At 50.4% G+C, this 13,946-nt stretch overlaps 1 pseudogene; it reads left to right on the plus strand.

The window, feature by feature from the left end:
* The window catches only part of LOC141051426 (dynein axonemal assembly factor 10-like), a 51,048-nt pseudogene extending 37,947 nt beyond the window's left edge, over positions 1–13,101 (plus strand).
* Positions 13,102–13,946: the final 845 nt, after the last annotated feature.

Consider the following 13,946-nt stretch of genomic DNA (forward strand, 5'->3'; position numbering starts at 1 on the left):
ACCAAGGACCAGCTGACGGTGCTGGACCTTCGGATACCGAGATGGAGGCACCTAGGCCAAAGGCTCTGGCGAGAACCAGCTGACAGTGCTGGAACCCGGGTGGGTAGCAGAAGGAACAAGAGCCAATGGCACTACCGAGGACCAACTGACGGTGCTGGACCACGGTTACTAAGCAGAAGGTACCTGTGCTAAAAAGCACTACCAAGGACCAGCTGACGGTGCTGGACTTCGGATACCGAGATAGAGGTACCTAGGCCAAAGGCTCTGGCGAGAACCAGCTGACCGTGCTGGAACCCGGGTGGGTAGCAGAAGGTACCCATCCAAAGCAAAGTAGCCAGGCCGCAAGCCGGCCGCAGTTACCGAAACCCACAGTCCTACAGGGGGTCCATGTCCCATTGGCACTACGGATCCAGCCTTCAGTGCCAGTTCCCGCAGCCCACATAGGAGTCACCTAAACTGCAGGCACCGTAGAGTCGGCTAACCCGGCCGCAAGACGACAGGACAACGGATTGTTGGCATAGTGACCTTGACACTACCCGGAAACAGCTGGCGTGCTGGAACCAGGCTGGGCAACAGGGAGTACCCGTGCCAAAGACACTGCCGAGAACCAGCTGACGGTGCTGGAACCCGGATGGGTAGCAAAAGCTACAAGAGCCAATGGCACTACCGAGGAACAGCTGACGGTGCTGGACCACGGTTACTAGGCAGGAGGTACCTGTGCTAGAAAGCACTACCAAGGACCAGCTGACGGTGCTGGACCTTCGGATACCGAGATGAAGGCACCTAGGCCAAAGGCTCTGGAGAGAACCAGCTGACAGTGCTGGAACCCGGGTGGGTAGCAGAAGGTACCCATCCAAAGCAAAGTAGCCAGGCCGCAAGCCGGCCGCAGTTACCGAAACCCACAGTCCTACAGGGGGTCCATGTCCCATTGGCACTACGGATCCAGCCTTCAGTGCCAGTTCCCGCACCCACATAGGAGTCACCTAAACTGCAGGCACCGTAGAGTCGGCTAACCCGGCCGCAAGACGACAGGACAACGGATTGTTGGCATAGTGACCTTGACACTACCCGGAAACAGCTGGCGTGCTGGAACCAGGCTGGGCAACAGGGAGTACCCGTGCCAAAGACACTGCCGAGAACCAGCTGACGGTGCTGGAACCCGGATGGGTAGCAAAAGCTACAAGAGCCAATGGCACTACCGAGGAACAGCTGACGGTGCTGGACCACGGTTACTAGGCAGGAGGTACCTGTGCTAGAAAGCACTACCAAGGACCAGCTGACGGTGCTGGACCTTCGGATACCAAGATGAAGGCACCTAGGCCAAAGGCTCTGGAGAGAACCAGCTGACAGTGCTGGAACCCGGGTGGGTAGCAGAAGGTACCCATCCAAAGAAAAGTAGCCAGGCCGCAAGCCGGCCGCAGTTACCGAAACCCACAGTCCTACAGGGGGTCCATGTCCCATTGGCACTACGGATCCAGCCTTCAGTGCCAGTTCCCGCAGCCCACATAGGTGACACCTAAACTGCAGGCACCGTAGAGTCGGCTAACCCGGCCGCAAGATGACAGGACAACGGATTGTTGGCATAGTGACCTTGACACTACCCGGAAACAGCTGGCGTGCTGGAACCAGGCTGGGCAACAGGGAGTACCCGTGCCAAAGACACTGCCGAGAACCAGCTGACGGTGCTGGAACCCAGATGGGTAGCAAAAGCTACAAGAGCCAATGGCACTACCGAGGAACAGCTGATGGTGCTGGACCACGGTTACTATGCAGGAGGTATCTGTGCTAGAAAGCACTATCAAGGACCAGCTGATGGTGCTGGACCTTCGGATACCGAGATGGAGGCACCTAGGCCAAAGGCTCTGGCGAGAACCAGCTGACAGTGCTGGAACCCGGGTGGGTAGCAGAAGGTACCCATCCAAAGCAAATTAGCCAGGCCGCAAGCCGGCCGCAGTTACCGAAACCCACAGTCCTACAGGGGGTCCATGTCCCATTGGCACTACGGATCCAGCCTTCAGTGCCAGTTCCCGCAGCCCACATAGGAGTCACCTAAACTGCAGGCACCGTAGAGTCGGCTAACCCGGCCGCAAGACGACAGGACAACGGATTGTTGGCATAGTGACCTTGACACTACCCGGAAACAGCTGGCGTGCTGGAACCAGGCTGGGCAACAGGGAGTACCCGTGCCAAAGACACTGCCGAGAACCAGCTGACGGTGCTGGAACCCGGATGGGTAGCAAAAGCTACAAGAGCCAATGGCACTACCGAGGAACAGCTGACGGTGCTGGACCACGGTTACTAGGCAGGAGGTACCTGTGCTAGAAAGCACTACCAAGGACCAGCTGACGGTGCTGGACCTTCGGATACCGAGATGAAGGCACCTAGGCCAAAGGCTCTGGAGAGAACCAGCTGACAGTGCTGGAACCCGGGTGGGTAGCAGAAGGTACCCATCCAAAGCAAAGTAGCCAGGCCGCAAGCCGGCCGCAGTTACCGAAACCCACAGTCCTACCGGGGGTCCATGTCCCATTGGCACTACGGATCCAGCCTTCAGTGCCAGTTCCCGCAGCCCACATAGGTGACACCTAAACTGCAGGCACCGTAGAGTCGGCTAACCCGGCCGCAAGATGACAGGACAACGGATTGTTGGCATAGTGACCTTGACACTACCCGGAAACAGCTGGCGTGCTGGAACCAGGCTGGGCAACAGGGAGTACCCGTGCCAAAGACACTGCCGAGAACCAGCTGACGGTGCTGGAACCCAGATGGGTAGCAAAAGCTACAAGAGCCAATGGCACTACCGAAGAACAGCTGACGGTGCTGGACCACGGTTACTAGGCAGGAGGTACCTGTGCTAGAAAGCACTACTAAGGACCAGCTGACGGTGCTGGACCTTCGGATACCGAGATGGAGGCACCTAGGCCAAAGGCTCTGGCGAGAACCAGCTGACAGTGCTGGAACCCGGGTGGGTAGCAGAAGGTACCCATCCAAAGCAAAGTAGCCAGGCCGCAAGCCGGCCGCAGTTACCGAAACCCACAGTCCTTCAGGGGGTCCATGTCCCATTGGAACTACGGATCCAGCCTTCAGTGCCAGTTCCCGCAGCCCACATAGGAGTCACCTAAACTGCAGGCACCGTAGAGTCGGCTAACACGGCCGCAAGACGACAGGACAACGGATTGTTGGCATAGTGACCTTGACACTACCCGGAAACAGCTGGCGTGCTGGAACCAGGCTGGGCAACAGGGAGTACCCGTGCCAAAGACACTGCCGAGCACCAACTGGCGTTGTTGGAACCCAGGGACAATCATGATGAAGGGCGAGGCCTACTTGGTGGTAGTTTTAGATTGTTTGTAGGCTACAACAGACTGTCAACGTGCTCCAATTAGGCATCTGTCTCCTCTGTTTCCAGGATTTCACGTGACCACCAACACCGCCAGTTTATGCGTACAGTAGCCGTCTGCCCAATCCAGACGTGTTCCTGTGTTACTGGGGTTCTGTAATGTCAGCAGATCCCCTAATGTGTGTCTGCCAATGTCTCCTGCTCTGTCCACATTCCCACCACTTGCAGTGGGAAGGTGGACAGCGCAGGAGACAGTGCCGGACACACATTGGGGGATCAGCTCACGTAACAGAACACCAGTAACACAGGTACAAGTGTTGAATGCGTGGACGGCAACTGTGAGCAGGAACTGGTGGTGTTGGAGGTCAGGGGAAATACTAGAGACAGAGGCCAAATCAGAGAATGTTTAAATCTGAAGTAGTTACAATTTGGAGGCAGCAACAGTTTGCCCTCCACACAGCAGGGGATCAGCTGACGTTACCGAACCCCACTTTCACATGAACAAGTGTTTTTTTCTGTGTGGACAGCACTTCCAAGCACCAACTGACGTTGTTGGAGCCCAGGGACAATCATGGTGCAGGCCGAGGCCTACTAGGAGCCAGGTGTAAATCGGAGGTATTTTGACTTTGGAGGGAGCAGGACACTTTGCCCTCCACACAGCAGGGGATCAGCAGACGTTACCAAACCCCACTTTCACATGAACAAGTGTGTTTTTCTGTGTGGACAGCACTTCCGAGCACCAACTGGCGTTGTTGGAGCCCAGGGACAATTATGGTGTAGGCCGAGGCCTACTTGGTGGCAGTTTTAGATTGTTTGTAGGCTACAACAGACTGTCAATGTGCTCCAATTAGGCATCTGTCTCCACTCTGTTTCCAGGTTTTCACGTGAACACCAACACCGCCAGTTTATGCATACAGCAGCCGTCTGCCCAATCCACATGTGTTCCTGTGTTACTGGGGTTCTGTAATGTCAGCAGATCCCCTGATGTGTGTAGGCCACTGTCTCCTGTTCTGTCCACATTCCCACCACTTGTAGTGGGAAGGTGGACAGCGCAGGAGACAGTGCCGGACACACATTGGGGGATCTGCTCACGTAACAGAACACCAGGAACACAGGAACAAGTGTGGAATGCGTGGACGGCAACTGTGAGCAGGAACTGGCGGTGTTGGAGGTCAGGGGAAATACTAGAGACAGAGTGGAGACAGAGGCCAAATCAGAGAATGTTTAAATCTGAAGTAGTTACAATTTGGAGGCAGCAGCAGTTTGCCCTCCACACAGCAGGGGATCAGCTGACGTTACTGACCCCCACTTTCACATGAACGAGTGTTTTTTTCTGTGTGGACAGCACTTCCGAGCAATATCTGACGATGTTGGAGCCCAGGGATAGTCAATTTGTAGGCTGAGGCCTACTTGGAGGCAGTTTAAGATAAGACGTTGTTAGAATTTGGAGGCAGCAGGAGAGGTCGCCGTACACACAGCAGGGGATCAGCTGACGTTACCGAACCCCACTTACACATGAGCGAGTGTTTTGTCTGTGCGTACAGCACTTCTGAGCACCAACTGGCGGTGTCGGAGCCCAGGGAAAATCAGGTAGTAGGCCGAGGCCTACTTGGAGCCAGGTGTAAATCTGAGGTAATTTGAGTTTGGAGGGAGCAGGACACTTTGCCCTCCACACAGCAGGGGATCAGCTGACGTTACCGAACCCCACTTACACATGAGCGAGTGTTTTGTCTGTGTGGACAGCACTTCTGAGCATCAACTGGCGGTGTCGGAGCCCAGGGAAAATCAGGTAGTAGGCTGAGGCCTACTTGGTGGCAGTTTTCGATTGTTTCTACACTACTACTAACTGTCAACGTACTCCAATTAGGCCTCTGGCTTCACTCTGTTTCGAGTATTTCCTCTGGCTTCCAACCACGCCAGTTGCTGCTCTGAAATGCCGTCTGCACAACCAACACTTGTTCCTGTGTTACTGGGGTTCTGTAACACCAGCTTCTCCCTAGAGGTGAGTCAGGCAATGTCTCCTGCTCTGTCCACTTTTCCACTGCAAGTAGTGGGAATGTAGACAAAGCAGGAGACATTGCCGGACTCACTTCTGGAGATGAGCAGATGTTACAGGACCCAGGTAACATAGGAACAAGTGTTGACTGTGCAGACGGCACTTGAAAGCAGAAACAGGCGGTGTTGTAGGCCGGAGGAAATACTCATAACGGAGTGGAGACAGAGGGCAAATCAGAGAACATATTAAATCAGAGGTAGTCAGAAGTTGTAGGCAGCAGGAGAGTTTGCCGTACACACAGCAGGGGATCAGCTGACGTTACCGAACCCCACTTACACATGAGCGAGTGTTTTGTCTGTGCGTACAGCACTTCTGAGCACCAACTGGCGGTGTCGGAGCCCAGGGAAAATCAGGTAGTAGGCCGAGGCCTACTTGGAGCCAGGTGTAAATCTGAGGTTGTTTGACTGTGGAGGGAGCAGGACACTTTGCCATACACACAGCAGGGGATCAGCTGACGTTACCAAACCCCACTTACACATGAGCGAGTGTTTTGTCTGTGTGGACAGCACTTCTGAGCAACAACGGGCGTTGCTGTAGCCCAGGAAATAAAGTTCAGGTCATAGAAACATGAACACAACAGGAGACCTGGATCCTGTTGCCAAACAATTATTTATTCTGGAAGAGGACTGGAAAATTCAGGTGAGATCCAGGCCTTGTTCATTTTCACAAAAGTAAGCCGGTCAACATTATCGGCGGATAGTCGCATGCGACGGTCTGTTACCACACCACCTGCAGCACTAAAGACACGTTCCGATAATACACTGGCAGCAGGGCAAGCCAGCACCTCCAATGAATACTGGCTAAGCTCTGGCCATGTACCCAGCTTAGAGACCCAATACTTGAACGGGGAAGAGCCGTCTGGGAGTACACTAACAGGGCAAGACAAGTAGTCTGTCACCATCTGACGGAAACGTTGCCTCCTGCTGACTGGAGCCGTCTGTGATGGTGTAGCCGTTTGTGGCGGTCCCACAAAACTTTTCCACATTTGGGCCATACTGGCCTTGCCTTGTCCTGCGGCACTGCCTTTGCTACCTCTTTGTGCAGAGCTTCCTCCACTGCCTCTACCCACATGGCTGCTTTGAAAAGCACTACCAGCAACACTTGCGGGGGGAATGGAGAACATGATGGCCTGCACAAGTGTTTCTTGGTACTCCCGCATTTTACGCTCCCGGTTCAACTGTGGTATGAGGCTTTGTAAGTTGTCCCGGTAGCGAGGATCTAAGAGGGTGTACACCCAATAATCAGCCGTGTGGAGAATGTTGGCGATGCGGCGGTCATTTAACAAGCACTGCAGCATGAAATCAACCATGTGCTGCAGACTGCCAACTGGACCGGAAACGCTGTCCCCAGCTTGAGGCAGCATCTCAGTCTGCTCAGCATCACCCCACCCTCGCTGTACACACTGACTACTAGAGCCTTGTGTACCTCCCTCCTCTGGAGACTCCTCGTCATCCTCCTCACTAAGTGTCCCCTGCCTGGGCCTTTGTGTGGAAGCACGTTGCGCAGACTTGCCAGAAGCAGATGGCATTTCTGACTCCTCATCCTCGACCTCTTCAAAAACCTCCTCACTTAGTGCTTGTAAGGTTTTTTGAAGCAGACAGATAAGGGGGACAGTCATGCTGACTAGTGCATCATCTGCACTGGCCATCCGTCATCGAAGGCACGCAAAACTTGGCAGATGTCCCTCATAGTGGCCCACCCAGTGGTGGTGAAGTGTGTCCAGTGCACAGTGCGACTTGTTTGCGCCTGATGCAGCTGGTACTCCATTACTTCTGCCTGCTGCTCACACAACCGCTCCAACATATGTAACGTTGAATTCCACCTGGTGGGGAGGTCACATATGATGCGATGTTCTGGCAGGCGGTATCGGCGTTGCAGAGATGCAATGCGCGATCTTACCATGCTGGAACGCCGCAAGTGAGCACACTCTAGGCGAACCGTGTGCAGCAGTGCATCAAGATCCGGATAGTCCCTCAGAAAGCTCTGCATGACCAAATTGAGCACGTGTGCCAGACATGGTATGTGAGGTTGCCTAGGCCCAGAGCTGCCACTAGATTTCAGCCATTGTCACTCACTACCAAACCTGGCTGGAGATTCGCTGGCACAAACCACACATCGCTCTCCTGCTTGATGGCATTCCAGAGCTCCTGTGCTGTGTGGCTCCGATTCCCCAAAGAAATTAATTTAAGGATGGCCTGTTGACGTTTGGCCACGGCTGTGCTCACATCTGGCCTAACAGGCTCATGCAGTGCTGATTCCGAGGAACTAGAGTAGGAGGAGGACTCAATATGTACAGACTGCATTCCCGCAATCTTTGGAGTTGGCAGAATACGTACAGAGCCACTCTCCAGATCTGTACCCGGCTCCACAACATTGACCCAATGGGCAGTGAGGGAAAGGTATCGTCCCTGTCCATGGCTACTGGTCCACGCATCAGTGGTCAGGTGGACCTTGCTACTGACGGCGTTTAATAGCGCATTTTTAATTTTTCCCTCCACATGCTTTTGCAGGGCAGGGACGGCTTGCCTGCTGAAATAAAAGCGGCTGGGCACATTGTATTGTGGAACTGCCAATGACATCAAGTTCCGGAAGGTGTCAGTCACCACCAGCCTGAATGACAGCATCTCAAGGGCCAGTAGTTTGGCAATGCCGGCATTCAGAGCCAGTGCTCGGGGATGGTTTGCCGAGTATGGCCGCTTTTTCTCCCATGCCTGTGCTACCGATTGCTGGTGAGTGGCCTGGGAGTGTGCTGATGACTGAGAACGTGGTTCAGTGGGTGGAATTTCACTGGGTCTCTGGACAACAGTGGCAGAGGTTCTTCCATGGCGTTCCAGTGAGGAAGCCGAACCAGCTGTGTCTGAGCTGGAGGAAGAGGCCCCAACACAGGCTGAAGAGGTGGTAGGTGCTGTTGAAGGTTGGCCTACATCTTCAGTGTGTCTGTGTAACTCCACCTTGTGCTTGGTACGCACATGTTTCCACATATTTGTGGCATTGAGGTTGCTCACATTTTTCCCTCATTTAACTTTCTGATGACACAGCTTGCATTTGACAAAGCAAATGTCATCTGCAACTGTGTCAAAAAAAGACCACGCACAGCAAGTCCTGGGAGCGCCCGTTTTCTGTTTTGGAAGAGGATTTCTCCTCACAGGTGCCAAAGTGGAGGCTACAGGCAACCAAGTCTGCCCCCGCCCTCTTTTGGCCGTTCGGGGAATCTCTTCCTCAGAGCTGCTCCCACCATCTTCCTGTGGCTGACGCCATGATGGGTCAAGGACCTCATCATCTCCACTCCCCTCTTCAAGCACCGGCTGGTCCTGGGTTGTCTCGCCATCACCGTACGCACCAGAAATTGGCAGCTGAGTCTCATCATCATCAGATGAGCACTGAGGTGTGCTGACAATAGGCACTGGCCCACCCGCCTCTTCAGATTCAGAGGGACAAAGCAGTTGCGCATCACTGCATACTCCCTCTTCTTCACGCTCTAGAATGCTGCTTGGCTGGCCACCTCTTTCCAAGCCAACAGATTCTGAGAACAGAAGTAAAGATTGAGATGGCTCCTGTCCAGGGCTCTCAGACTGCCTGGGCAATTTGGCAGGTGGTGAAGAGACAGATGGTTGCTCTTCAGTGCTCTGGCCCTGGGAGGATGCGGAAGTCATTGAAGTGGATGCGTTAGCTGCCATCCATCCGACAACGGCTTCAATTTGTTCGTCACGCAGCAGTGGGGTACGGCGAGGTCCTACAAAGCTGGTAAAAGTGGGGGATGCCGGGTCACTGGTGGCCGCAGCAGACACCGAATCCCCACGTCCTCTCCCTGCTGAAACTCCACGGCCACGTGCCTTACTCCCTGCCTTCTTCATCTTGGTAGACTGACAAAGATAGGCAGAAAAGTAAAAAGGGGTGGCTTAGTGTTCTTTTTTCCTGAACACCTGCTAACCAGTATAAGAAACACTAGTTTGGCTAAGAGTGTGTGTACTACACTTTAATATGATCTTATGTGGCCTACACAACTCTAAAGTGGAGTGTTTTCGTGAACTTTATTTCCTTTTTTTTTTGGGGGGGGGGAAATAAAAGGATGTGACCAAAGTTTGAAAGCTATAGTATCACAAACTTTTTGGAGCGATTACAATGCAGGAAGCTAACCTACAATGCAATTGATGAGGCTCCAAAAAATAGGGTGATACTAGTCTGGCTGGCCCTGAAGGGCACAAGCCAGCAAAAAGGCTCCTCTATCTAATCCTATATAGTGTTTGCAACCAACCAATGACAATGGATGCGGATGGAAGCACACAAATATAGGAGCAAAAATCTGGACAAATTAGCTGCAAAAAAAGGACTATGTATGAGGCAGTGACGCACGCTGAGCGGACTACAACCAGCGGTGGCTGTAGAACACACTGCAACGTGAGCTGCACTCACACACAGAGAGACCTATCAGACAGCCAAAAACAGTGCAGAGAAATGGGCTATAGCACTGAAAGGCTGCTGAAAGGCTCCGCTGTCCACTCCTTTAGTGTTTGCAACCAACGTATATGGATACGTATGGAAGCACACTATAGAGGAGAAAAAAAAGCAGCAATAAAGGAAAAATGTGTATGAGGCAGACACACGCTGGGCGGCCTACAAGCAGACGTACCTGCAGGACACACTACACAGCGTGGGTCTGCACTCACACAGCCCTTGCAGACAGCTATTAAAACAGCGCTGCTGGGCTAAAAAAATGCTACAGTGGTGGATTATGTAGCCTGGGTAGAGCAATAGATATGTTTGATGATCGCTATTTCTAACTGTCCCTCACAGTCTTCAACAGCAGCCTGTTCCTAACTGAATTCACAGCAGAGTGAACCCGAAATGGCGGCTGCTGCGGTTTTCATAGTGCATCATGATATCATTTCAGCAGCCAATCACAGCCATGCTAGTAGTTAACATGCCTACATGCCTAACAGGATGTGCCCACACTTCTGAGGATCCCCATTGGCTGAATCAAATCGAGTGGGCTCCTAGCATTATGGGAACTTCCGATTCCGGTATTCGATATGAAATAAGTATCGGAACTAAGTATCGGAATTCCGATACAGCAAATATCGGCCGATACCCGATACTTGCGGTATCGGAATGCTCAACACTAATGATAGCTAATTAGCTTGACCTATGATCTCCCCTTACTCGCACTTCTTTTTCACATTTATACAGTTGTGGGCAAAAGTATTGACACCCCTGCAATTGTCAGATAATACTCAGTTTCTTCCTGAAAATGATTGCAATCACAAATTCTTTGGTATTATTATCTTCATTTAATTTGTCTTAAATGAAAAAACACAAACGAGAATGAAGCAAAAAGCAAAACATTGATCATTTCACACAAAACTCCAAAAAAATGGGCCAGACAAAAGTATTGGCACCCTCAGCCTAATACTTGGTTGCACAACCTTTAGCCAAAATAACTGCGACCAACCGCTTCCGGTAACCATCAATGAGTTTCTTACAACGCTCTGCTGGAATTTTAGACCATTCTTCTTTGGTAAACTGCTCCAGGTCCCTGATATTTGAAGGGTGCCTTCTCCAAACTGCCATTTTTAGATCTCTCCACAGGTGATCTATGGGATTCAGGTCTGGACTCATTGCTGGCCACCTTAGAAGTCTCCAGTGCTTTCTCTCAAACCATTTTCTAGTGCTTTTTGAAATGTGTTTTGGGTCATTGTCCTGCTGGAAGACCCATGACCTCTGAGGGAGACCCAGCTTTCTCACACTGGGCTCTACATTATGCTGCAAAATTTGTTGGTAGTCTTCAGACTTCATAATGCCATGCACACGGTCAAGCAGTCCAGTGCCAGAGGCAGCAAAGCAACCTCAAAACATCAGGGAACCTCCGCCATGTTTGACTGTAGGGACAGTGTTCTTTTCTTTGAATGCCTCTTTTTTTCTCCTGTAAACTCTATGTTGATGCCTTTGCCCAAAATACTTTTGTCTCATCTGACCAGAGAACATTCTTCCAAAACGTTTTAGGCTTTTTCAGGTAAGTTTTGGCAAACTCCTGCCTGGCTTTTTTATGTCTCGGGGTAAGAAGTGGGGTCTTCCTGGGTCTCCTACCATACAGTTCCTTTACATTCAGACACCGACGGATAGTACGGGTTGACACTGCTGTACCCTCGGACTGCAGGGCAGCTTGAACTTGTTTGGATGTTTGTCGAGGTTCTTTATCCAACATCCGCACAATCTTGCGTTGAAATCTCTTGTCAATTTTTCTTTTCCGTCCACATCTAGGGAGGTTAGCCACAGTGCCATGGGCTTTACACTTCTTGATGACACTGCGCACGGTAGACACAGGAACATTCAGGTCTTTGGAGATGGACTTGTAGCCTTGAGATTGCTCAGGCTTCCCCACAATTTGGTTTCTCAAGTCCTCAGACAGTTCTTTGGTCTTCTTTCTTTTCTCCATGCTCAATGTGGTACACACAAGGACACAGGACACAGGTTGAGTCAACTTTAATCCATGTCAGCTGGCTGCAAGTGTGATTTAGTTATTGCCAACACCTGTTAGGTGCCACAGGTAAGTTACAGGTGCTGTTAATTACACAAATTAGAGAAGCATCACATGATTTTTCGCACAGTGCCAATACTTTTGTCCATCCTCTTTTTTATGTTTGGTGTGGAATTATATCCAATTTGGCTTTAGGACAATTCTTTTTGTGTTTTTTCATTTAAGACAAATTAAATGAAGATAATAATCACAAAGAATTTGTGTTTGCAATCATTTTCAGGAAGAAACTGAGTATTATCTGACAGAATTGCAGGGGTGTCAAAACTTTTGGCCACAACTGTATATGTGCTGTGTACAGATTGTCTAATTTTTTTTTTATAAGATGTGACCTCACACTGCTGAGAGCTGACAGGGAGAAACCTATCACCAGCAGAAGACAGACTGACAATGTGACTCCACAATATCCTTTAGGCAACACTTGCAGCAGTTTTATGTGACCTATGTCTGCTTCCAACCCTAAAAAAATGGGAAAAGAAAAATCCATTAAGTGCTCACTGCTAGTTGGAAACCGTTTGTATGGCACGCGGTTCATTATCCTGTTGCATACTGGAATACATAGCACTTTCCACATTACGAAACGTAACTAGAAACAATGGCAACTCTTTCTTTTAGGCCCACAAGTCTACCATCTGGCAAGTGCGGCACTTGCCACAAAACCGAGACGTCTTTATGACGACAGGCGGAGTTGGAAGTCGTCACCTCTGGAAATAGTGAGTACCGTCTTTTATTTCCGGAATAGCAGGCATTAAAGGGTTTTCTTTGGTAATGCAAAAACTATCATAGTAGTAATATAGAATAATAATAAAGGCACCAAAATCTGTAAACAAAATATTGCCGATTCATATGTAATGACTGCCATGATAATGATCAGACATCACACTTTGGGTGTGCGGAACACTCGCCATACTTTTTCAGTCCTTTACTGACATACGGTGACTTTTTTTTTTTCTTCAGTGAATATCCCGCTCAGCGATCCCGGGAGGACTCTGACGGCGTGGACATGGGAGTGTCGGGAACGGTCAGCCTCCTTCAGAACGTCACCCTGTCCACGCAGCCCATCTCCAGCATCGACTGGAGCCACGATAAGAAAGGCTTGTGTGTTTCCACATCTTTTGACCAGACTGTCCGAGTTCTGATTGTCACCAAGCTCAACAAACTTTAATTTCAAGACAATAGGAATCTTATTTTTTTCCTACATCTTTATCTGCTTCAGAGAAGCCTTCATGTCTGTGTTTTCTAATATATACATTTTTAGCTGTCTCTCTTCCTTGTGACATCTCATTTGGCCCCTCTTTTTAAATGATGACCATTCTTAGGGTGTATTTTTTTTTAAAAATAGAAATCTAGAATGTTAGAGCTGGAAGGGACCCCCTGCTCAATGCAGGATTCCCATCTCAGACAGATGTCTGTCCAGCCGTATGTCGTTACTTCCCTCGCCAATAGTTTATCCCTATAAAGACTGGTCAGCAATGCTGGAGAGACTCCACGATTGGTATTTCATGGGGGAATAAAGGTATTTTCTAAGTCAGACCGGTTCGGACTGCTCACAGGTCCTCCATATAACCGGTGTTCCACGCAGAGTAATGTTAGGGCTTATTCTAGGTATTCTAGGGTCCGACTGCTATGAAGTCATAGGAATGGATTTTGCTTTTCAAGTTAGGAGACCTGAGGGCGGCTGGGAATTATGGTTGTAAAATACTGAACTTTCCAGGAAAAGCATTGCGTTACATCTAGGGTTTCCATGAGTCAGATTTGTGCACTGTTCAGGGAAATGCTGTAGATATAGTATATCTTGACTTCAGCAAAGCATTTGACAAAGTCTCTCATACAATCCTTATTGAAAAAATGACTAAGTATGGAATGGACAAGGCAACTGTTAGGTGGATTCATAACTGGCTTAGTGATCGGACCCAAAGAGTGGTCGTAAATGGCTGCACATCCAGTTGGAAGAATGTCTCAAGTGGGGTACCACAGGGCTCTGTCCTGGGCCCTGTATTGTTCAACATCATTATCAACGA

This window comes from Dendrobates tinctorius, unplaced genomic scaffold (genome assembly GCF_039654945.1).
Source record: "Dendrobates tinctorius isolate UK_male_01 unplaced genomic scaffold, ASM3965494v1 ptg000157l, whole genome shotgun sequence".
Classification (NCBI taxonomy): domain Eukaryota; kingdom Metazoa; phylum Chordata; class Amphibia; order Anura; family Dendrobatidae; genus Dendrobates; species Dendrobates tinctorius.